Raw genomic sequence first — 25,586 nt, forward strand, 5'->3', positions numbered from 1 at the left:
TGATTGAAGTATACAAAATCCTGAACGGCCTTGACAAGCTGGACATAGAAAGGATGTTTCTTCTTTTGGGTGAGTCCAGAACTAGGGGGCAATGTTTTAAAATTAGTGGTCGCCCTTTTAGGACAGAGATGAGAATTTTTTTCTCTGAGGGTTGTGCGACTTTGGAATTCTCTGTCTCATAAGGTGGTGGAGGTGGGGTCATTGAATATTTTTAAGGCTGAGGTAGATAGATTATTGTTAGGCAAGGGAATCAAAGGTTATCGGGGGTAGAAAGGAATGTGGAATTCGAAACACAAGCAGATTAGCCATTATATGATTGAATGTCTCGAGGGGCTGTTTGGTCTACTCCTGTTCCTATTTCTTATGTTCTTATGCATGCATCAGCAGGGAGCCAAAATTTTGAGAGATAGCAACTCTTAAAAGGGAGATGCATAGTAGCTGCAGCAGATGCTTGAAGTCATTCCACTACTGATTCTGACTTGGGAAAGACAGAAGAATGACGCAACCTGGGAGAGAGGAGATGCAAGATTTCTGATTCCGCCCTGGAAGACTTTGCCAAAGGGATGCAGGGGAGGAGAAATGTGTTTTATCTAAAGAGGGCCAAAAGGTATTCAGGAAAATTCCAGGAAGGCAGAGGGATGAGATAACCATGGTGATTAATGTCAGAAGTCACACTCCAAGGACCTGGGTGCAGTGGTGCAAGAAGTTCAATGACCTCACATAAGTGATCAAGGTCAGGGAATACATCTTAAAATGCCATAGCCCAGCAAGTTCACCACTAGTCTCAGACACTGTTCAATGTACCATTCCCACATCAATCACCTAACTACAATCTCTATCAATTAGGACTCGTACCGAACATACCTTCTTATACTCGCACACTTAGAACTGTCAAGGACATAAGAAATAGGAGCAGGAGAAGATTATATGGCCTGTCAAGCCTGATCTGCCATTCAATATGAATGTGGCTGATCTTGGGCTTCAACTCCACTTTCCCACCATCTCCCCATTTCCCTTGATTCCCTGAGAAACCAGAAATCTACCTATCTCATCTTTAAATGATACCCTCTGGGCTTGAGAAATCCAAAGATTCACCAGCCTTTGGTGAAGAAATTTCTCCTCATCTGTCCTAAATGATTGGCCCCTCATCCTGAAACTGTGCCCTTTTGTTCTAAATTTCCCAGCAAGGGGAAACAACATTTCAGCATCTACCCTGTCAGGCCCTTCATAATCTTGAATGTTTCAATAAAATCATCTCTCCTTCTTCTAAACTCCAGAGAATGTCAGCCCAATTTACTCAGCCTCTCATCATAGGACAACTCTCTCACCCCAGAGACCAATTTAATGAACTTTTGCTGTACTGCCTCCAATGCAAGATGTCATGCTCAGTACAAACAAGAGGATATTGGATATTATGCACTGTTAGATGATACTTTGTGAAAATGGGCACAAATTCTGTTCAGATGGCTACAACTTAACATGTGAATATGGACATTTAAACAGTGGACAGCATTCAATTCTGTGGCAAATATTTAGTAAAACATGGGCCTGAATAAGGGTACTTTGCAGCCGCCTGTAAAGTTTAAGCATCTCATTGTGTAAGGATGAACCAGAGTTTGAGGAAAATGAGATCTATAGAATGTTGGCCTGCGAGTGCCATATTGAATAAAGCAAAATATTTGAGCTCAAGTTGGGACAGTGATAAAAGTGAATGACCATTGTCAATTGTTATTGCACTGCGGGGTCTAGACCCCAGGAATGTTAACCCTGCAGTCATGTGATAGAAACTAATTGTCAGGGACTGCAGTATAATACAACCTCAAATCAGAGTGTGTGAGAAACATCTGAAGCATCAGAAAATCTTTGGAACAGTTGAACCATCATAACTGAAAGTCTTATAAGGGAGCCAAAGTACTGTACTTGCTCCAGCTTCCAAGTCCACCTCAGAAACAACCTCCTGCTGTGTCCATCTACAAGAGCTTGATAAGATAAAAGCAAAAAACTGTGGATGCTGGAAATCCAAAACAAAAACAAAAATACCTGGAAAAGAATCCTTTGTTTTGAAAGATCTGATTCTGAACTGGAAGGGAGCACACAAATCATACCCATAACAAAATATATGCTTCTTTAAATATGGAGAGCAAAATTGCACACAGTACTCCAGGTGCGGTCACACCAAACCCCATAAAATTGTAGCAAGGGCCATGATTTTCCAGTCCCGCCCGCTGCTTGGGTCTTCCCATCCCATCTAAAGTTAATGGAGTTTCACTAGCCCGCCACATCCCCCACAGCGGGACTGGAAAATCCCAGCCAACGTTTCTTTATTCATGTACACCAATCATTTAGCAATAAAGGACATATATGCCATTTGCATTCCTATTTGCTCTTTTTAACTGACAACTAACTTATTGTGTTGCTTGTACAAGGCCCTCTGAACATCAACTGTTACAAGTTCCACACCTTTGAAAAAAATCTGCTTTTCTATTCTTAATAGCAAAGTGAATAACCTTACACTTAACCACATTATACTCCATCTGCCACCTCGTTACCCATTCACACAATCTGTCTATATCTCTTTGCTTCCTTCCACCTAGTTTTGTGTTATCAGCAAACTTAGATGCATTACTCTCTGTTGCTTTGCTTAAGGGGGATAGCCGAGAGCAAGAATCCAGAAGGCTGAGTTCCCTCCCCGATTGCAGTGGGAGGGGGAGGATCTAGTTGTCATGGTCCACGTATATACCAACAACATAGGTAAGAACAGGTAAGAGATTCTGCATAAAGAGTATGAGAAGCTAGGCACTAAATTAAAAGGCAGAACCTTGAAGGTAATAATCTCTGGATTATTACCTGATTCACGTACAAATTGGCATAGAGTAAACATGATTAGTGAGATGAATGCATGGCTCAAAGACTGGTGTGGGAAAAATGGGTTACAGTTCTTAGGGCACTGGCACTGGCACGAGTACTGGGGAAAGTGGGGGCTGCACCGTTGGGACAGACTTCACATGAACCCTGCTGGAACCAGTGTTCTATCGAGTTGTATAATTAGGGAAGTAGAGAGGGCTTTAAACTAAATAGAGGAGGAAGGGATCATGGAGGGGAAGATTGAGTAAGTTAAAGGGAAATGACAAGGCAATAGAGCAAGGTAGCAAAAAACGTAATGATAATGAGAGTTTGGCAGGAAGGGGGAGTGATTGCAAACTTAATAGTGTGACAGCAGATAGGGACAGAGTTTACAAAAACAGTGAAAAAAGCTGAATTAAGGGGTCGGTATCTCAATACCCTCAGCATTCGCAATAAAGCAGATGAATTGTCAGCTCACATAGAAATTCATATGTATGACCTGATAGCCATGACAGAGATGTGGCTACAAAAAAACCAAAGCTGGGACCTGAATATCCAAGGGTATGTGACATTCAGGAAGGAGAGAAAGCTGGAAAAATGTGGTGGGGTAGCTCTGTTAATTAAAGAAGGCATGAGTGCTGTAGTGAAAGATGACCATAGTTCTAAAGATCAAGACATAGGGTGGAACCATCCCAGATTTGCACGAAGTGCAGCAGCGGGCGGGAAAAAAGGATGTTTTACCCACTAGCCGCAATGGCGGCTTTACTTTTTTTTTATTCATTCACAGGATGTGAGCTTCACTGGCTTCAATTCACTTCACTCGGACCTCACAGATGCCTCTTCCCCAGCAGTCCTCCGAGTGTCGGGGAACTTGGCTGCACCTGTCTTCTCCTGCTGCGGACATGTGTCCGTGCGGTGACCACCAGATTGTGAACCTGAGCCTGCTCTAGATCTAGGTCCAACTGTTGTGTGTGTTTCTGCACTGGTGGAGGGTGTTGGTAAGTAATGTGATGGGTCTTCCAGGTTGCTTATTTCCAGCTCTTAAATGGAGAAGGCTTCCTCTTGGCTGGAGGTGAGGACCTGTATGAAGCTGAGGGACTGGCAGGCTGAGGGTGTTGGTCGCTTGGCAGAGCTCCCTGTGAACCAAAGTAGAGATAATTGGCGCATGATAACAGAGTCAAAAGCAGGAGAGAGAGCAATCACATTTGCATTGAGGAAGGGATGATGTGGTGCAGAAACCTCATGAGGGTGTTCTCCGCCAACCTCACCATCACCACAGACACGGTCCATGTCCTCACCAGTCACCGTGCTGGCACACTCCTCAAAGTGAGTGAGGGGCCTAATGTGGGTCACTCCACCACAGCTCTGGGACCTCAATCTGCTGATGTGAGCTGGCTTCTCCTGCATGAAAACAGATGGAGAGAGCGTGAGCAGGACGCATGGCACTTTTGTGTGGTGAGCAGATTCATGGACAGGATGAGGACGCGAGCGCGAGACGATATGAGCCTGATGGAGATGTGAGAGTTAGTTGTGTTGTCCATTGAGGTGTGAGATCCCAGTGGATGTGTGATAGGCTTGTGGGTGTGCAAGTTGAGAGTGATGAGGAGAGTGACTTACCCTGATGAAACAAAGGCTCCTCTTGCGGCACTGGGTGGCTGTCCTCTTTTGCAGGGCATTGGCGGGCCTCCACTACATCAAAAAGGTGCTCGAGGGACACGTCATTGAACCTGGGGGCTGCATTTTGCCTTTTGGGACCATGTCCGCCATGCAGCGCTCCTGGCCTGGAAGCACTGAGAGGTGTGCATGCAGCTGCACTTTAAATATGGCATTCAGCATGATGAAGCGGTGAGGTGATGGCATGGCAGGCGAATGAGAGCTCACACACCATCAAAATGCCATGTTTCCCGGGAATGCGTAATTAAAGCGGCGGGATTGGGATGGTACGGCGTGAGATGCCACCATTGCAGCCAGTGGATAAAATGTTGTCTTTCCCGCCCACTACCACACTTAGTGCAAACCTGGGATGATTCCACCTGTGACCTCATTCAAACATATAAAATTCTTACAGGGCTCGACAGGGTAGATGCAAGAAGGATGTTTCCCCTGGCTGGGAGATCTAGAGCCAGGGCACACAGTCTCAGATTAAGGGGCATTTAGAACTGGGATGAGGAGGAATTTCTTCACTCAGAGAGTGATGAATCTTTGGAATTCTCTGCCCCAGAGGGCTGTGGAGACTCAATTGTTGAGTATGCTCAAGACTGAGATCGACAAATTCCTACATATTAAAAAACTCAAGGGATATGGGGAAAGTGCAAGAATCTCATTGAATGGTGGAGAGGGCTCGAAAGGCTGAATGGTCCAATCTTGCTCTTCTTATATGAATATGTTCTTATTAATATAGATTGTAAATACTTCAAGCCCCAGCACTGATCCTTCCAACACTCAGGTACCCGAGAAGAACAGGTGAAATGGTAAGGAGAAAATGTTGATCAAGAAACATTCAGCGGTTAGCTTAGAGGTGGGATTTTCATGTGGTGAGACACCGAGCAGCCAATGCAGGAGACAAAGGTGGTGCTGGTGCCAGTTCCCCAGAGGGTGAGGTCACACACGTGTTCTGCTGTCCAGTGCTCAGATGAACTCTTTAATGGTGCAGTTCACAGAAGTTTGATAAGGGAGGTGATAGCACAGTGGCATTGTTGCTGGACTAGTAATTCAAAGACCCAGGATAATGGGCACCTGGGTTCAAATCCCACCACAGCAGGTAATTCAATAGAGGGGAAAAAAAATCTGCAATTAAAAGTCTAAGTGTGGGGAACTCTGGGTGGGGGACTCCACGGACTATGAAACCATTGTTGAGTATTGTAAAATGGGTTGTAGGGAAGGAAATCTGTCATCCTTACCTGTTCTGGCCAATATGTGACACCAGATCCACAACAATGCGGTTGACTCTAAATGCCATACGTTGTATGAATAAAGCTGGATAGATTGACCCAGTGACTGGAAATGACAACAGCAATCTCAGCCCTGTTGACCCTGCAAAGTCCTCCTTATCAACATCTAGGGGCTAGTGCCAAAAGTGGGAGAGCTGTCTCACAGACTGGTCAAGCAACAGCCTGACCATAGTCATCCACATACCTGATAGATAATGTCCCAGACTCCACCATCACCATCCCTGGGTATGTCCTGTCCCACTGACAGAGGTGATGGCACAATGGTATACAGTGGGGAGGGAGTTGCCCTGGGAGTCCTCAACATTGACTCTGGACCTCATGGCATCAGGCCAAACATGGTCAAGGAAACCTCCTGCTGATTATTATCTCCCTCCCTTAGCTGATGAATCAGTGCTCCTTCATGTTGAACATCAGTTGGAGAAAACACTGATGGTGGAATGGTACAGAGTGTACTCTGGGCTAGGGACTTCAATGTCCATCAGCAAGAGTGGCTCAGTAGCACCACTACTAGCTGAGTCCTAAATGACATAGCTGCTAGACTGGGTCTGCAGCAGGTGGTGAGGGAAAAAGATACTTGATCTCATCCTCACCAACCTGCCTGCCACAGATGCATCTGTCCATGACAGTATCGGTAGGAGTGACCACCGCAAAGTCATTGCGGAGACGAAGTCCCACTTTCACATTGAGGATACCCTCCAGTGTGTTGTGTGGCACTACCACATGCTAAATGAGAGAGATTTTGAACAGATCTAGCAACTCAAAACTAGGCACCCATAAGGTGCTGTGGGGCAGCAGCAGAATTGTACTCAAGCACCTTATTGGCCCAGCATATCTTCCACTCTACCATTACCATCAAGCCAGGGGATCAACCCCGGTTCAATCAGGAGGGCATTCCAGGAGGAGCACCAGGCATACCTAGAAATGAGGTGTCAACGGGTGAAGCTATAACAAAGAACTACTTGCGTGCCAAACAGCAAATGCAGCAAGTGATAGACAGGACTAAGCGATCCCACAACCAGCGGATCAGACCTAAGATCTGCAGTCCTGCCACATCCAGTCGTGAATGGTGGTGGACAATTAAACAACTCACTGGAGGAGGAGGCTCCACAAATATCCCAATCCTCAGTGATGGAGAAGCCCAGCACATCAGTGCAAAAGATAAGGCTGAAGCATTTGCAACGATCTTCAGCCAGAAGTGCCGAGTGGATGATCCATATCGGCCTCCTCCGGTGGCCCCCAGCATCATAGGTGCCAGATTTTGGCCAATTCGATTCCATGTGATATCAAGAAACAGTTGAAGGCCCTGGATATTGCAAAGGCAATGGACCCCGGCAATAGTACTGAAGATTTGTGCTCCAGAACTGGCTACGCCCCTAGCCAAGCTGCTCCAGTACAGCTGCAACACTGGCATCTACCAGGCTATGTGGAAAATTGCTCAGGTACAACCTGTACACAAAAAGCAGGACAAGTCCAACCCGGCCAATTACTGCCCCATCAGTCTACTCTCCATCATCAGTAAAGTAATGGAAGCGGTCATCAACAGTGCTATAAAGCGGCACTTGCTTAGCGATAACCTGCTCGCTGACGCTCAGTTTGGGTTTCGCCAGGGCCACTCAGATCCTGACCTCATTATAGCCTTGGTTCAAACATAGACAAAAGAGCTGAACTCCCAAGGTTAGGTGAGAGTCACTGCCCTTGACACCAAGGCCGCATTTGACAATGTGGCATCAAGGATCCCTAGCAAAACTAGAGTCACTGGAAATCAGGGGGTAAACTCTCCACTGCTTGGAGTCATACCTAGCACAAAGGAAGATGGGTGTGGTTGTTGGAGGTCAGTCATCTCAGCTCCAGGAGGTCACCACAAGAGTTCCTCAGGGTAGTGTCCTCAGCCCAACCATCTTCAATGACCTTCCTTCCATCATAAGGTCAGAAGTGGGGATGTTCGCTGATGATTGCACAATGTTCAGCAGCATTCACAACTCCTCAGATACTGAAGCAGTCCATGACCAAATGCAGCAAGACCTGGACAATGTCCAGGCTTGGGCTGACAAGTAGCAAGTAACATTCGCGCCACACAAATGTCAGGCAATGACCATCTCCAACAAGAGAGAATCCAACCATCGCCCCTTAATGTACAATGGCATTACCATCACTGAATCCCCCACTATCAACATCCTGGGGGTTACCATTGACCAGAAACTGAACTGGACTAGCCATATAAATACTGTGGCTACAAGAGCAGGTCAGAGGCTAGGAATCTTGTGACGAGTAACCCACCTCCTGATGCCCCAGAGCCTCTCCACCATCTACAAGGCACAAGTCAGGAGTGTGATGAAATACTCCCCACTTACCTGGATGAGTGCAGCTCCCACAACACTCAAGAAGCTTGACACCTTCCAGGACAAAGCAGCCCACTTGATTGGCACCACATCCACAATCATTCATTCCCTCCACCACCAATGCACAGTGGCAGCAATGTGTACCATCTACAAGATATTCTGCAGGAATTCACCAAGGCTCCTTAGACAGCACCTTCCAAACCCACGACCACTACCACCTAGAAGGACAAGGGCAGCAGATAGATGGGAACACCACCACCTGGAAGTTTTTCTCCAAGCCATTCACCATCCTGACTTGGAAATGTTGCTGGGTCAAAATCCTGGAACTCCCTTCCTAACAGCACTGTAGGTGTACCTACACCACAGGGGCTGCAGCGGTTCAAGAAGGTAGCTCACCACTACCTTCTCAAGGGCAACTAGGGATGGGCAATAAATGCTGGCCTAGCCAGCGAAGTCCATATACCATGAATGAATGAAAAAAAAAACACAATGAAATGTTTGGTGCTTTGCAAGCTTGTCAGAATGTCTGCATGCAATCTGATGGAAGATGGAGGAGTCTGAAATCAACTTTGCTCAGGCTTTTGTTCAAAGTTTGGAGTCCATCCTTTCCAGCATGGAAGTGGTGGCAAACTCCATAAGCACACTTGTGGACCTAACTGACGTTGTGTCTGTTGGCCAATGTCTCAACTTCCATTGCAGCACAAACTGAAGTCACTTAGTATCTGCATGCTGCAATGGAAGCTCAGACTTCTGACATGAAAGATCAGCTTGTTGTCATGGAAACCTCAGGCTGTTGTCATCGTGATTGTGGATAAGAGGCTTGCAGACACCATAATAGGTAATCTATTTGTCTTCTAAAAGATTATCAGATTGCTGAGGCATTGTGCCAGGGTATGGAAGCGGCTCATGGAGCCCAAACCTGCTGTCCGCTCAACACTGCCATTCTGTTGACTGTCAGCCAGTCAACCAATAATGCCAATATGGTGCATTCCATAGCTTTCTAGGGATTTCTAGGTCAGAGCTGCTTGAGATCACCCTCTAAGGTCCTATATCTCCCTCACCAAAAGTTAGCAGCCAAGCTACAATCACTATTTTTTTGTTATTCATTTACGGGATGCGGGCATTATTGGCTGGGCCAGCATTTATTGCCCATCTCTAATTGCCCTTGGGAACGTGGTAGTGAGCTGCCTTCTTGAACTGCTGCAGTCTATGTGGTGTAGGTACACCCACAGTGCTGTTAGGGATGGAGTTCCAGGATTTTGACCCAGTGACAATGAAGGAACAGCGATATATTTCAAGTCAGGATGGCGAGTGGCTTGGAGGGGAACTTCCAGGCTGTGGTGTTCCCATGTGTCTGCTGCCCTTATCCTTCTAGATGGTGGTGGTCATGGGTTTGGAAGATGCTGTCTAAGGAGCCATGGTGAGTATCTGTAGTGCATCTTGTAGATAGTACACACTGCTGCCACTATTCATTGGTGATGGAGAGAGTGAATGTTTGTGGAAGGGGTGCCATTCAAGTGGGCTTCTTAGTCCTGGAACGTGTTAAGCTTCACTGAATAAGAGAACTAGGACAGTGACATGAAGCTATTAATGTAAATAATATTTTGGAAAATATTTTTCTTTTAAAATAGAGGTTATGTCTGTGGGTGTGTCTAAATTGGATTAAAGCCAGCTAGTCTGGGTGCTTTGATGTTTATTAGTTTTGATATGTAAGAGAGATAGCATGCATTTGCATTTTTTGAATAGAGTATTCAAGAAGTGGGGTGAAAAATGATACCTATATAGCAGATATCAAGCCATATGTTTGTATTACTCATAAAATTGGTACTATGAAAGGGGTTTTATTGTTAGAGAGGTTTAGTTCAGGTTATTAATACAATGAGAATTAACATTCAATGGGCAGTGGTAGTTATAACAAGACAACCGTTTTGGGTGTGCAGAGCAGAGGCAATGTGAGATCAGGAGGGAGCTGTAAGCCTCCAGCTGGCTCCACAGCAGCCAAAGTGAAAAGAACCTCATTTTGAAATTGTAAGGTGAAAATGCTTTGTCTGGTATCTGGTTAAGTCTATGGGTTGCTGTTGCCTTAATGGAGATTAGTTTGGGAATTTGTTAAAAGTTATGATAGTCGTAATTTGTAGCCATGTGTATATATATTTTAACCTGTGTAAATTAATAAAATATTTCACTTAGGTTAATGTAAAACCTTGAAAACTGGTGGTCTGATTCCTGAATTTAGAGTCACATCTCAAACATAACACTTAAAAATATAGGTTATGACGGTTGTTTAAAGTTTCCCTCTGGGATTTTTAAAATAACTCCACTTTACCAACTGCATTGGTCATAACAACAGGCAAACAGATGGCAGGAAGTAAGGGAGTGCACAGAGCTGATTAATTGAGTTAGTATACAATACGGTATGATTTGATTTATAAATTTAGTTTGGAATGTTTATTTTGTGTTAGCTTCTATTATTTTGTGTCCAGTTACAGAAGAGAGGTAAGATTTGGAACCAATGGTCAATGGGGAATTGAGGTTGTATTTACTGGCAGCAAGTTGAATGAGTCCATGGATGTCCTGGACAGAAAAGTGAAATATAGGCAGAAAATTCTTGAAAAAAAATCAGCAGGTTATGCAGTATCTGTGTAGAGAGAGAAACAGAGTTGACATTTCCAGCCTGTGACCTTTCATCGGAACTGGCATAGAACTTGAGAATTGCTTCTCGTTTTGCATTCATCAGGACATTTGCAACAATGCCAATATAAAGGGGAAAACAACAATGTATATTGTATGAGAAGAGAGCGATTATTGGTTGGCAAGTGGCATTTTCATGGAGAATGCACCACTGATGGTGTCTGACAGTCAACTGCCAAGCATTGTTTGAAATTTAAACCAGGCAGCTTGACCCTTGAGTGCTGCTTTGAGCTGCTGTAGATTGCTTCAGTTGGAATCTGGTGACTGAGGGAGTTTAAGGGTTAAATTGAGGGCAAAATTCTATCTGAAGTCTAGTCTTTCTTTAATTTAGTAATTAACTAAAAGTTGCTATGAGGTTTGGTAGAAGGTGAGTTTTAGTCCAGCCTTAAAACAGGGCTCATAGAGGCTCTGCTTGCAGCTGCAACAAGTTAATTAGGTAACTGGCTTAACCAGGTTTTCAGAGGCTAGGTTCAGAGAGTATAGAAGTAGGCTATCTTTTCGTGCTGACTTTGTGTACACTGGAGTGCTGTTTTGGGCTGCAGTAGAGTGCTTCAGTTGGAGTTTGGTGATTGAGGGAGTAGGTGCTCCTTTCCTTTTCTACCTTTCCTCAGAAAGAAGAGCAGCGGCCTTGGTAAGTAGGACCTGGTGAGTAAATTAGAAAAGTGTAAATTTTAAACAAGTTGCTATACTTGGATTTAACTGAGCAGCACCAGGAAAAAGGGTAATTTAGGGTGAAAATAAAAAAGTAATATAAATAATCCAAAGTAGAATAAAATTAATGTTAGGGAAGTAGAGTTAAGACATAACAGGGCAGCTCAGTCGAGTGGAATGCATCTCCTGTAACATGTGTGAAGTCATGGACACTACCGGTGTCCTAGATGACCACATGTGCAGGAAATACTGCCAGCTGCGGAAACTTGAGCTCTGGGTTTCAGAGCTTGAGCAGCAGCTGGAGTCACTGTGGCGCATCTGCTAGGCTGAGAGCTATGTGTACAGCATGTTCAGAGAGGTGATCACACCGCTGCTTAAGGGCCTAAAGACAGAGAGAGAATGGGTGACTACCATGCAGTCCAAGAGAAGTAGGCAGGTAGTGGCAGGAGTCCCCTGGGGTCCCGCTCATAAATCGGTTTTCTGTTTTGGAAGCTGGCGGGGGTGTTGGTTCCTCAGAGGAGTGCAGTCAGAGCCATGTTTGTGGTACCATGAGTCTCTCAGCTGTAGAGGAGGGGAGGATGAAGAAAGGAAAAGTAATAGTGATAGGGGGTTCATTGCTTACGGGAGAGATAGGTGTTTCTGTGGCCATAGATGTGACTCCAGGATGGTATGTTGCCTCCCTGGTGCAAGGCTCAAGGATGTCACAGAGCAGCTGCAGGACTTTCTTGTGGGGGAGGGCTGATCAGCCAGAGGTCGTGGTCCACATTGGTACCAATGACTTAGGTAGGAAGGGGAATGTAGTCCTGCAATCAGAATTTAGTGAGCTAGGTCGAAAATGAGCAAGCAGGACATCAAATGTAGTAAACCCTGGATTACGCCCAGTGCCATGTGCCAGTAAGCACAGAAATAGGAGGACAAGGCAGATGAGTGTATGGCTGGAAAGATGGTGCAGGAGGGAGGGCTTTAGATTCTTGGGACACTGGGACTGATTCTGGGGGAGATGGCACCTGTACAAGCCGGACAGGTTGCACTTGAACAGAGCTGGGACTGAGTTCCTTATGGGGCATTTTGCTGGTGCTATTGGGAGGGCTTTAAACTAACCCGGCAGGGGTGTGGGAACCAAGAGAAGATATGAGAGAGGAATACCAGGGAAAATACTGGGATAGCACTAGTATAGAGTTAATAGGTAAAATTGGGGTAAGGGAGAAAGTAACAAAATCTAAACCAGGGTTACTGTTCATGTATGGGAATGCATAGAGTATAATAAATGTGATTGGGGAGTTAGAAGCACAGATTGCCATGTGGAAATATGATATTTTGGCGATAACAGAGAGCTGGTTCAAGGAAGGGCAGAACTGGTTGTTAAATATTCCCAGGTAGAAGGAGTTCAGAAAAGATAGGAACGGAAGGAAGGAAAGGAGGAAAAGTGGTGGTACTGGTTAAGGAGAGTACTGCAGTGCTGGAGAAAGAGGATGCCCAGAGGGTTCAGGGACAGAATCAATTTGGCTAGAGCGAAATAACAAAAGTTTGCAATTATATTGCTTGGTGTAGTCTATAGGCTGCTAACTAGAGGGAAGGACGCAAAAGAACAAATCTGCAGGGAAATTACAGAAGGATGCAGGCATCATAGAGTATTTATAATGGGGGACTTTAATTACCCAAATGTAGACTGGGGACAGTGGTAGTGTAAAAGGCAGAGAGGGGCAAAAGTTTCTAGATTGTGTTCAAGAGAATTTTCTACAGCAGCAAGTGTCAATCCACCAAGAAAAGACGCCAAGTAGATCAAGTGTCAGGGGGGGAATATTTAGGAGACAGTGATCATTGTGTTGTCCATTTTAGGATGATAGAAAAGAACAATTGGCAATTCAGAGTAGGAATAATTAACTGGCCGAGAGCCAACTTCGATGGGGCAAGAATGGAACTAGGCCAGATAGACTGAAACGAAAGATTGGCAGGAAAATCTGTAGCTGAACAATGGGCTACCATCAAAAAGTAAGACTATAAGACCATAAGACGTTGGAGCAGAAGCCCATGGATCAGCCCATCGGGTCTGCTCTGCCATCCAATGAGATCATGGCTGATCTGATAATCCTCAACTCCACTTTCCTGCCTTTTCCCCATAACCCTTGATTTCCTTACTGATTAAAGATATGTCTATCTCAGCCTTGAATATACTTAATGACCCAGCCTCTACAGCCCTCTGCAGTAAAGAATTTCACAGACTGACTACCCTCTGAGAGAAGAAATTCCTTATCTGTTTTAAATGGGCGCCCTCTTACAAGGGGAAACAACCTCTCAGCATCTAACCTGTGAAGCCCCCTAAGAATCTGATATGTTTCAATAAGGGCTTCTCATTTTTCTAAACTCTAATGAGTACAGGCCCAACCTACTCAACCTCTCCTCATGGGAAAATCCCTCCATACCCGGGATCAACCTGGTGAACCTTCTCTAGACTGCTTCCAATGCCAGTATATTTTTCCTTAGATCAGGGGACCAAATTGTTCACAGTATTCTAGATGTGGTCTAACTAGTGCCTTGCACAGTTTTAGCAAGACTTCCCTTTTATATTCCATTCCCTTTGAAATAAAGGCCAACATTCCATTTGCCTTCCCTATTACCTGTTGAACTTGCTTTTTGGGATTCATGCACAAGGACTCCCAAATCCCTCTGTGCTGCAGCCTTCTGCAGTCTTTTTCCATTTAAATAATATTCAGCTCCTCTATTCTTCCTGCCAAAGTGCATAACTTCACATTTTCCTACATTATATTCCATCTGCCAAGTTTTTGCTCACTCACTTAATCTGTCTATATCCCTCTGTAGACTCCTTGTCATCTTCACCATTGCCTTCCCACCTATTTTTGTCATCCACAAACTTGGCGATAGTACATTCACTTCCCTCATCTAAGTCATTAATATATATTGTAAATAATTGAGGCCCCAGCACTGATTCCTGTGGCACTTCACTAGTTACAGGCTGCCATCCTGAAAATGGCCCCTTATCCCAACTCACTGAATTCGTTCGGGCACAGTCAAGGTATATTCCATCAAAAGGGAAAGGTAGGGCAAACAAATCTAGAGCTCCCTGGATGAAAAAGGAAATAGAAATTAAGATAAAGGAAAGAAAATGTGCTTATGACAGGTGTCAGGTAGAAAATACAATTGAGAACCAAGAGGAATACAGAAGGTTCAGAAGGGAGGTGAAAAAGGATATTTGAGAAGCAAAGAGGGATTATGAGAAAAGACAAGCAGCCAACCTAAAGGGGAATCGAAAAGTCTTCTATAGGCATATAAATAATAAAAGGGCGGCAAAAAGAGGAGTAGGGAAGATTAGGGACCTAAAAGGAATTTGCACATGGATGAAGGGGCCATGGCTAAGGTATTAAATTAATACTTTGCATCCGTCTTTACCAAGGAGGTAGATGCTACCCAGGCCATGGTGACAGATGAGGAATTGCTGTCACTGGAAGGGTTCAAAATTGATAAGTTGGAAATTGATAAGTTGGAAGTGTTGAATAGACTGTCGGTACTTAAAGTTGACAAGGCACCAGGACCGGATGAAATGCATCCAAAGACAATGAAGGAAGTGAAAGTAGAAATTGCAGGGGCACTGTCCATAATCGTTCAGTCTTCCCTAGACTCAGGTGGTGCCAGAGGACTGGAGAATTGCAAACATTACACCTTTGTTCAAAAGAGGCTGGAAGGATAAGCCCAGCAATTACAGACCAGCCAGTTTAACTTCAGTGGTGGGCACGATTCTAGAAACAATAATTAGGGATAGAATTAGTAGTAACATGGAAAAATATGGGTTGATAAGGAAGAACCAGCATGGATTTCTAAAGGGGAAATTGTGATTAACTAACTTGCCACACAACAGACTTGTGAGAAAAGTTATTGCTCATGGAACAAAAGGGACAGTAGCAACATGGTTACAAAATTGGCTGAAAAATGGGAAGCAGAGAGTAATGGTCAATGGATATATTTTGGGCCGGAGGAAGGTTTGTCGTGGAGTTCCCCAGGGGTCGGTATTGGGACCCTTGCTTTTCCTAATATATATTAACGATCTAGGTCTCGGAGTGCAGGGGACAATTTCAAAGTTTGCAGATGATACAAAGATTGGGAGTGTTGTAAACTGCGAGGAGGATGGTGTGGAACTTCAAACGGACATAGACAAGTTGATGGAGTGGGCAGATAGGTGGCAGATGAAGTTCAATGTGAGAAGTGAGAGGTGATGCATTTTGGTAGAAAGAATATGGACAGACAATATAAAATAAGGGGTGAAATTTTGAAGGGGGAGCAGGAGCAGGAAGACCTGGGTGTATATGTACATGGATCATTGAAGGTGGCAGGACAGGTGAGGAGAGCAGTTAATAAAGCATATAGTATCCTGGGCTTTATTACTAGGGGCATAGAGTACAAGAGCAAGAAGGTTATGCAGAATTTATATGAGACACTTATTAGACCTCAACTGGAGTATTGTGTGCAGCTTTGGGTGCCACACTATAGGAAGGATGTGAACACATTGGAGAGAGTGCAGAAGAGGTTTACAAGAATGGTTCCAGGGATAAGAAACTTCATCTATGAGGATAGATTTAAGAGGTTGGGACTGTTCTCCTTGGAGAGAAGAAGGCTAAGAGAATATTTGATAAAGATGTTCAAAATCATGAGGAGCTGGACAGAGTAGATAGGGAGAAAATGTACCTGCTTGTAAAAGGATCAAGAATGAGAGGGCACAGATTTAAAGTGATTTTCAAAAGTAGTAAATGTGTCGTGAGAAAAAAATTTTTCACGCAACAAGTGATTCAGGTCTGGAATGCATTGCCTGGTAGTGTGGTGGAGGCAGGTTCAATTGAGGCATTCAAGAGGACATTAGATGATTATTTGAATAGAAACAATGTTCAGGGGTACAGGGAAAAAGCAGGGCAATGGTACTAGGTCACAATGCTCATTTGGAGAACCGGTGCAGACACGTTGGGTCGAATAGCCTCCTTCTGTGCTGTTAAAATTCTGTAATTCTGTGATTCTGTGACCCTGATTAGTCAAGGCATTGCCCTGAGGAATGAGTCAGCAAATGGCTGTCACTTACATTGCACCTGTTTCAGCTAAACAAAATATGTACATGCTCTTTGTCTGCAAAGAACAGGGCCCTGTGTATTAATATATGTAGCTTCCAGTACATGGAAATGTGCCACACTGTGAGCCTGACTGACAATCCTACATTGATCATCAGCATAATTCTTAGCACACTGAGGATTATTTAGCAAATGTTGTCCAATCGAATAATCACATCTAATGTTAGACACTTTTGAGTTTTGCAGGCATGGGCTGGTTTGGTACAGACTGTACCCTGCCCATTGTGAACAGTGGCTGGGACATGCTGTTTGATATGATCCTCCAGTCCTTGGGACACACAGCCTACATAGTATCACACTGACACTGAAATTCAAATACCACATTACTCATTTGTGTGATAGGTAGAATGTCTTTTTGATTTGACAGCAGCATCCTGTTAGTGGCAAATACTACTTGTGTTTCAAACAATGCTTGGCAGTTAACTATCAGTCACCATCAGTGGTGCATTCTTCATGGCAACGCCATTTGCCAACCAATCAGCACTCTCTTCACATATAGTAAAAATGGTTGTTCTCCCCCTTATATTGGTATTCTTGCGAATGTCCTGATGAGTGTAAGACGAAAAGCTTAGATATGTCTCTTTTTTCAGTAGTACTCAAATTAGAGATGTACTAGATTCTGAGCAAGGATGGGTGTGACAAGGACAAAAGGAAGGTCTGTGACATGATGGAAGACAGGAGAGATTGAATGTCAGAAAAGTTTGTCCTTCAGGGCCAAAGGGAATGCAGATGGAGCAAGAAAAGAAACAAAGGAATGAAGGATGTGCCTGTGCTGTTGGATGAAAGAGAAAAACTGAAACAAGCAAAGAAGAGGGAACAAAATGGGGAACAGAGTTTATGGTCTGAAATCGTTGAACTCAATGTTGAGTCCAGAAGACTATAAAGTGCCTCATTGAAAGATGAGGTGCTGTTCCTAAGCCTTACGTTGAACCTCACTGGAACAGTGCAGCAGGCCAAGAACAAAAATGTCAGAATGAGAGAAAGCTGGAGAATTCAAATGAAATCCCAGTGGAACCTTGGGGCTCATGCTTGTATACAGGACAGAGGTGTTATACAAAGCAGTCACCCAATCGGCATTTGGTCTCCCCAGTGTAGAAGAGACCACATTGTGAGCAGCGAGTACAGTAGACTAGATTGAAAGAAGTACAAGTAAATCGCTGGTTCACCTGGAAGGAGTGCTAAGGGCCTTGGATAGTAGAAAGAGGAGGTAAAAAGGCAGGTGTCACATTTCCTGCCTTTGAATGGAAAGGTGCCGTGGGAAGGGGAAAACATGAATAGTTGGGGGTGACTGAGGAGTATCACAGAGGGAATGGTCCCTTCAGAATGCTGAAAGGGGGAGGGAGGAAAAGATGAGTTTGGTGGTGGGTTCACACTGAAAATGGTGGAAATGATGCAAGATGATCCGTTGAATACAAAGCCTGGTGGGGTGGAAGGTAAGGACAAGGGGAACTGTGGAATGGCTCTGGTGAGAACAGAAGGATGGGAAAGATGGCAGACACAGCCAAGGGCCCTGTCAACCACAATGGGGGGAATCCTCAATGAAGGAAAAAAATTGGATGTCTCGGAAATAATGTTGTGGAAGGTTGTATCATCAGAATAGATGATGCAGAACAGGTGCAGTGGAAATGGAGGAACTGGGAGAATGGAATGGAGTCCCTACAGGATGTTGGGGGTGAGGAAGTATAGTTGAGGTGGCTGTGGAAGTCAGTGCACTTATAATGAATATTACTTGATATCCTATCACCAGCAAAGAAGACAGAGAAGTCGAGGAAGGGAAGAGTTGGAGATTGACCATGTGAAACTCAGAGAATGGATAGATGTTGGGAGCAAAGTAGATGAAGTTTCCCATTTAGAGCGCAGACAGGACATAGCACTGATACAGACATCAATGCACTGGAAATAGAACTGAGGGAGGGGGAAGAATGGTGCTGTCTAGATAGCCTCCTCCCTTTTTTTACCTCCTTCTCATTCTTTTGCTCATGCTCATTCTGCTCCTTATCTGCTTTCCATATAGCTGATGGTCAGGGCTGTGCCCCCATGATGAAAGGGTTGTGCAGCATATGGCAAACCATTACAAGTCTTGACAACTGCTCCGCTGAGTACTGCATGGTTCCTTCAGAGAAATCCAGATGGAAAGAACAATGCTTACTCCATCAAATTTTATTGGATACATGCTGCCTATGTTTGCATATCTTGTGCACTGGAGTTATCAACCATTTCACCCAGCAGCCACCCTTTGGTTCGTCATGATTCAAATACAGATGGCACTGGGAATGCCACTAAATGTATGAAGACATGTTGGGCATTGACTTCCATAATTTGCTGCCTATTTGTCACACACTTTCTGGACATTGAGGGGGTGGAATCCCTTTCAGTTGTGATTTCTCAGAATTGATACGTTGCATCCACAATGTGAGGTGAATGGAGTTAATGGCACCCTATGCCATGGGAGGCCTACAAATTCTCATGAAGCCAACTACTCACTCTGTCCGTGGCTCTCTGGCAAGAGAAACTGAAACATAGTCAGCACATTTTGAATAAAAATGTCAGTGACCACTCTTACACACTGGACGGCAAACTGCAAGATGTTGCAAATGGCTCCAGGTGGAAAAGTTCCGCCCACATAAAAGTTTAACACACGGTCAGTATCACAGCCACTGGCAATGCATTCTTTACCTTGCTCTGAGCTTCAAACTGTGCCTGGAGCAGCTGACAGATTTCAGTGACAAAGTCCTTAGCGAAATGCACACACCTCATACACCGTTCCTTGCTGAGGTTCAGGAGCCTAAACACCTTGGGCGGATGCGAAATCCAGCTTAGAGCTCTTTATTCCCCTTTCCTCCTCCTCCTCTTCCTCTCTCTTCTAATAGCTTGTCTTGCTCTGTGTGCACTCTGCTCATTCTTCTAGTCATGCTGTATTACAGGTGGAATGTGTGCCACTGCGCCCATGTCTATGAGCAACTGCTTTACGTAGTAACTATGAAGTCAGGACCAAGTCCTTCAGCGACAAAAACAAAATGCTGGAAAAACTCAGCATGTCTAGCAGCATCTGTGGAGAGAGAAACAGAGTTAATGTTTCGAATCTGTATGACCCTCCTTACCAGAGAAGTCTCTGAAGACGGGTCATACGGATTTGAAACATTAACTCTGTTTCTCTTTCCACAGATGCTGATAAACCTGAGTTTTTCCAGCATTTTCTGTTTTTGTTTCAGATTTCCAGCATCCACAGTATTTTGCTTTTATCAAAGTCCTTCAGCAGCTGCCACATCACTCCCTGTAGACATGGGCAAATATGTTCCCATAAGGACGAAAATGGGGGCCCAATTCCAGAGAACCCTGGATGTCAAGGGATGTAAAAGTTAGGATTAAGAAAAAGAGAAGCTTATGACAGATACTGAGGACTCAATACGGCAGAGTCCCTAGCGGAGTATAAGAAGTGCCGGGGGAGCTCAAAGGAAATTAGGAAAGCTAAGAGCGCATGAGAAAGTATTGGTGGGTAGAATAAAGGAAAACCCAAAGGGATTTTTTTAAACATATAAAGAGCAAGAGAATAACTTAGGAAAGAGTAGAGCCAATTAGGAACCATAGAGGTAATCTATGTGTGGACCTGGAAGACTTGGGTACAGTCCACAAAGAATGCTTTGCGTCAGATCTTCACAATGGAAAAGGATGACGCTGGTATAGACATCAGGGTGGAGGACTGAAATATTAGAGGAAATTAACAGAGAGAGAGGTACCAGCAGGTTTAGCAGCCTTAAAAGTGGATAAATCTGCAGGCCTGGATGAGATGTATCCCAGGCTGTTGAGGGAGGCAAGGGAAGAGGTATCAGGGGCCCTGGCAGAAATGTTCAAATCCTATCTGGCCACAGGTGAGGTGCCTGAGGATTGGAGGACTGCTAACGTTGTCCCATTATTAAAAAAGGGAGAAAGGAATAGACCAGGAAATTACAGGCCAGTCAGTCTAACCTTGATGGTGGGGAAGTTACTAAGAATTCCGAGGGACAGAATATATGTGCACTTGGAGAGACATGAATTAATCAGGGATAGTCAGCATGGATTTGTTAAGGGAAGGCCGTGTTTGACAAATTTGATCAAATTTTTTGCGAAGGTAACCAGGGGTAGATGAGGGTAGATCACATCTGATGTGGTCTACATGGATTTTAGCAAGGCTTTTGATGAGGTGCCTCATGGCAGACTGGTCAAGAAAGTTGGATCTAAAATTGACTGAAAGGCAGGAAGCAGAGGGTGATGGTAGAGGGATGTTTCTGACTCGAAGTCTGTTTCCAGTGGGATTCCGCAGGCTCGGTGCTGGGGCCCTTGCTGTTTGTGGTGTATATAAATGATTTGGGCTTAAATGTAGGGGGTAGGATCAAGAAGTTCACGGATGACACGAAAATTGTAGGGTTGCAAATATTGAGGAGGATAGCCGTAAACTGCAAGAGGATATCATTGGACTGGTCAGGTGAGCAGAGAAATGGCAAATGGAATTCAACCTGGAAAAGTGTGAGGTAATGCACTTGGGGAGGGCTAACAAGACAAGGGATCACACTATGAATGAGGACTCTGGAAAGTACTGAAGATCAGAGGGACCTTGGTGTGCATATCCACAGATCCCAGAAGGTAGCAGGGCATGTTACTGGGGTGGTGAAAAAGGCGTATGGGACACTTGCCTTTATCAATCGAGGCATGGATTACAAAAGTAGGGAGGTCATGTTGGAGTTGTATAGAACCTTGGTGAGGCCACAGGTAGATAAGGTGATTAAGAAGGCATATGAGACACTTGCCTTTATTAGCCAGGTCATAGAATACAAGAGCAGGGAGGTTATGCTGGAACTGTATAAAACACTGGTTAGGCCACAACTGGAGTAATGCGTGCAGATCTGGTCACCACTTTATAAGAAGGATGTGATTGCACTGGAGAGGGTGTAGAGGAGATTTACCAGGATGCTTCGTGGGCTGAAGGGTCTGAGCTATGAGGAAAGATTGGATAGGCTGGGGTTGTTTTCCTTGGAGCAGCGAAGGTTGAGAGGGGACCTGAAGAGGTGTACAATATTATGAGGGATGTAGATAGAGTGGATAGAAAGGCACTTTTTCCATTAGTAGAGAGGTCAATAACCAGGAGGCATAGATTTAAGGAAAGAGGTAGAAGGCTAAGAGGGGAGTTGAGGAGAATTTTTTTCACCCAGAGGATGGTGGGAGTCTGGAACTCACTGCTTGCAAGGGTGGTTGAGCTAGAAACTCTTGTAACATTTAAGAAGTATTTAAATATTCACTTGCATTGCCATAATCTCCAGGGCTATGGGCCAAGCACTGGAAAATGGGATTAGTGTAGTAGGATCGTTGTTGACTGGCACAGTCATGCTGGGCTGAATGGCCTCCTCTTGTGCTGTAAACATCTGAGTTTGAATCTATATGCCTATTTTTCTCTTCATATTATATCACTTTCAGTATAAAGCAAGTCAAATTCATTGAATTAAAAGGAGGAATAAAAGATGAATAACAGAATCACACAGTGCAAAAGAGGCCCTTCAGCCCATCGAGTTTGCACCGCTACGTGAGAAACATCTGACCTACCTACCTAATCCCATTTACCAGCACTTGGCCCATAACCTTGAATGTTATGACGTGCCAAGTGCTCATCCAGGTACTTTTTAAAGGATGTGAGGCAACCCTCCTCGACCAACCTCCCAGGCAGCACATTCCAGACTGTCACCACCCTCTGGGTAAAAATGTTATTCCTCACATCAACCCTAAACCTCCTGCCCCTCACCTTGAACTTGTGTCACCTCGTGACTGACCCGTCAACTAAGGGGAACAGCTGCTTCCTATCCACCCTGTCCATGCCCCTCATAATCTTGTACACCTCAATCAGGTCGCCCCCTCAGTCTTCTCTGCTCCAACGAAAACAACCCAAGTCTATCCAACCTCTCTTCATAACTTAAATGTTTCATCCCAGGCAACATCCTGGTGAATCTCCTCTGCACCCTCTCCAGTGCAATCACATCCTTCCTATAATGTGGCAACCAGAACTGCACACAGTGCTCCAACAGTGGCCTCACCAAGGTTCTATACAACTCCAACATGACCTCCCTACTTTTGTAATCTATGCCTCGATTGATAAAAGCAAGTGTCCCATATGCCTTTTTCACCACCCCATTAACATGCCCCTCTGCCTTCAGAGATCTCTGGACACACACACCAAGGTCCCTTTGTTCCACAGAACTTCCTAGTATCATGCCATTCATTGAATATTTCCTTGTCAAATTACTCCTTCCAAAGTATAACTACTCAGGGTTAAATTCCATCTGCCAGTTATCAGCCCATTTGACCATCTCGTCTATATCTTCCTGCAGCCCAAGACACTCAACCTCACTGTTAAACACCCGGCCAATCTATGTGTCATCCGCATACTTACTATTCCTACCCCCCACATAGTCATCTATGTTGTTTATATAAATGACGAATAATAGGGGACCCAGCACAGATCCCTGTGGTACGCCACTGGAAACTGGCTTCCACTCACTAAAGCAGCCTTCTGTCATCAATCTCTGTCTCCTACAACTAAGCCAATTTTGAATCCACCTCATCAAATTACCCTGCATCCCATGTGCACTTGCCTTCTTTATAAGTCTCCCATGTGGGACCTTGTGAAAGGCTTTGCTGAAATCCATATAAACTACATCAACTGCACTACCCTCATCGACACACCTGGTCACCTCCTCAAAAAATTCAATCAAATTTATTCGGCATGACCTCCCTCTAACAAAACCATGCTGACTATCCCTGATCAAACCTTGCCTCTCCAAGTGGAGATAGATTCTCTCCTTCAGAATTTTCTCCAATAGTTTCCCTACCACTGACGTGAGACTCACTAGTCTGTAGTTCCCTGGCTTATCTCTACAACCCTTCTGAAATAGCGGAACCACATTAGCTATTCTCCAGTCCTCTGGCACTTCCCCCGTGGCCAGAGAGGAATTAAAAATGTGGGTCAGAGCCCCTGCGATCTCTTCCCTTGCCTCCCTCTGCAGTCTGGGACACAAATCATCCGGATCTGGAGATTTCTCCACTTTTAAGCCTGCCAACACCTCCAATGCCATGTCACTCACGATATCAATTTGCTCAAGAACCTCACAGTCTCTCTCACCGAGTTCGATACCTTCATCCTCATTCTCTTGGGTGAAGACGGATGTGAAGTATTCGCTCAACACCCTACAGATGTCCTCTGGCTCCACCCATAGATTGCCACCTTGGTCCCTAATGGGCCCTACTCTTTCCCTGGTTATCCTCTTCCCATTGATATACTTATAGAATATCTTGGGATTTTCCCTGCTTTTAACAGCCAGATCTTTCTCATATCCCCTCTTTGCACTCCTAATTGCTCTCTTAAGCTCCACCCTACACTTTCTGTACTCCACTAATGCCTCCGCTGATTTGCTCCTCTTGTACCTGCTAATAGCCTCTCTTTTCCTTCTCATCGTATCCTGAATATCTCTGGTCATCCATGGTTCTCTGGGCTTGTTACTCCATCCTATCACCCTAGAGTGAACATGTTGAGCCTGTACCCTCTCCATTTCCTTTCTGAATGCCCCCCCCCACTGCTCTTCTGTAGATTTCCCCACAAGTAGCCGTTCCCAGTCTACCTTGGCCAGATTCTGCCTTATTTTACTAAAATCTGCTCTCCCCCAGTCCGAAACATTTTTTTGCAACTTGTCTATTCCTTTGTCCATAACAAGTTTAAATTTAGCATGTTGTGGTCGCTATCACTAAAATGCTCCCCCCTCACCACCTCAGCCACCTGTCTGGATTCATTCCCCAGAATTAGGTCCAGCACTGCGCCATCCCTTGTTGGACCTAAAAAGTTCTCCAAAACACATTTCAAGAAATCCATCCCAACCAAGCCCTTAACACTATGTCTATCCCAATTAATGTTGGGAAAGTTGAAATCACCTAATATAATTCCCCTATCGTTATTGTTTTTACACACCTCTGCGAATTGTGCACATATTTGTTCCTCAATTTTCCGCTGACTATCTGGGGGTCTATAATAAACACCTAACAATGTGACTGCCCCTTTCTTATTCCTAAGCTCTACCCACAAAGCTTCATTCGATGCCTCCTCCAAGATATCATCTCTCCTTACTGCAGTAACTGCCTCCTTAACTAATAATGCAATGCCTCCTCCTCTTTTACCCCCTCCCCTGTCTTGCCTGAAGATTCTATATCCCAGAATGTTGTGCTGCCAATGCTGCCCCTCCCTCAACCACGTCTCTATGATGGCTACTATATAACAATTCCACGTGTCAATCCTCACCCTTAACTCATCCATTTTACCTGTAATACTCCCAACATTAAAGTAGAGGCTACCCAGCCTTGCCTTACTCCCTTGAAACTTAATGCAGCTGTACTCCCTCTGACTTGATTGTTTTACTGTATTATGATGTGTCCCTATTCTGCTAACATTCTGTGTCCCCTCCCCTTGCGAAATTAGTTTAAACTCCTCCCAACAGCACCAGCAAACCCGCCCACAAGGATGTTAGATCTGCTCTGGTTCAGCTGTAGACCGTCCCGCTTGTACAGGTCCCATCTTTGCCAAAAACGGTCTCAGTGATCCAGGAATCTAAAACCCTCCCTCCTGCACCAACTCTTAAGCCACATATTCATATTCTCCTATTTCTGTGCTCGCTAGCACGTGGCATTGGGAGTAATCCAGAGATTACAACCCGAGAGGTCTTGCTTTTCAGTCTACTGCCTAACTCCCTGAATTCTTGATGCAAGACCTCATCCCTCTTTCTACCTATGTCATTGGTACCAACATGTACCGTGACCTCTACCTTATCACCCTCCCCCTTCAGGATGCCCTGCAGCCGTTCAGTGACATCCCAGACCCTGGCTCCAGGGAAGCAACACATCATCCTGGAGTCACATTGTCAGCCACAATCATGCCTATAACTTCCCCTGACTATATAATCCCTTATTACTAT

The 25,586-nt window shown here is 44.7% G+C and overlaps 1 protein-coding gene across 1 annotated transcript in view; it reads right to left on the reverse strand.

Annotated features, from left to right (window-relative positions):
• Positions 1 to 25,586, reverse strand: part of LOC144681152 (dynein axonemal heavy chain 8-like) — a 1,929,890-nt gene that overhangs the window by 827,589 nt on the left and 1,076,715 nt on the right. The gene's annotated exons all lie outside the window — the stretch shown is intronic.

The sequence above is a fragment of the Cetorhinus maximus genome, chromosome 5 (assembly GCF_964194155.1).
Source record: "Cetorhinus maximus chromosome 5, sCetMax3.hap1.1, whole genome shotgun sequence".
In the NCBI taxonomy this organism is placed as follows: Eukaryota; Metazoa; Chordata; class Chondrichthyes; order Lamniformes; family Cetorhinidae; genus Cetorhinus; species Cetorhinus maximus.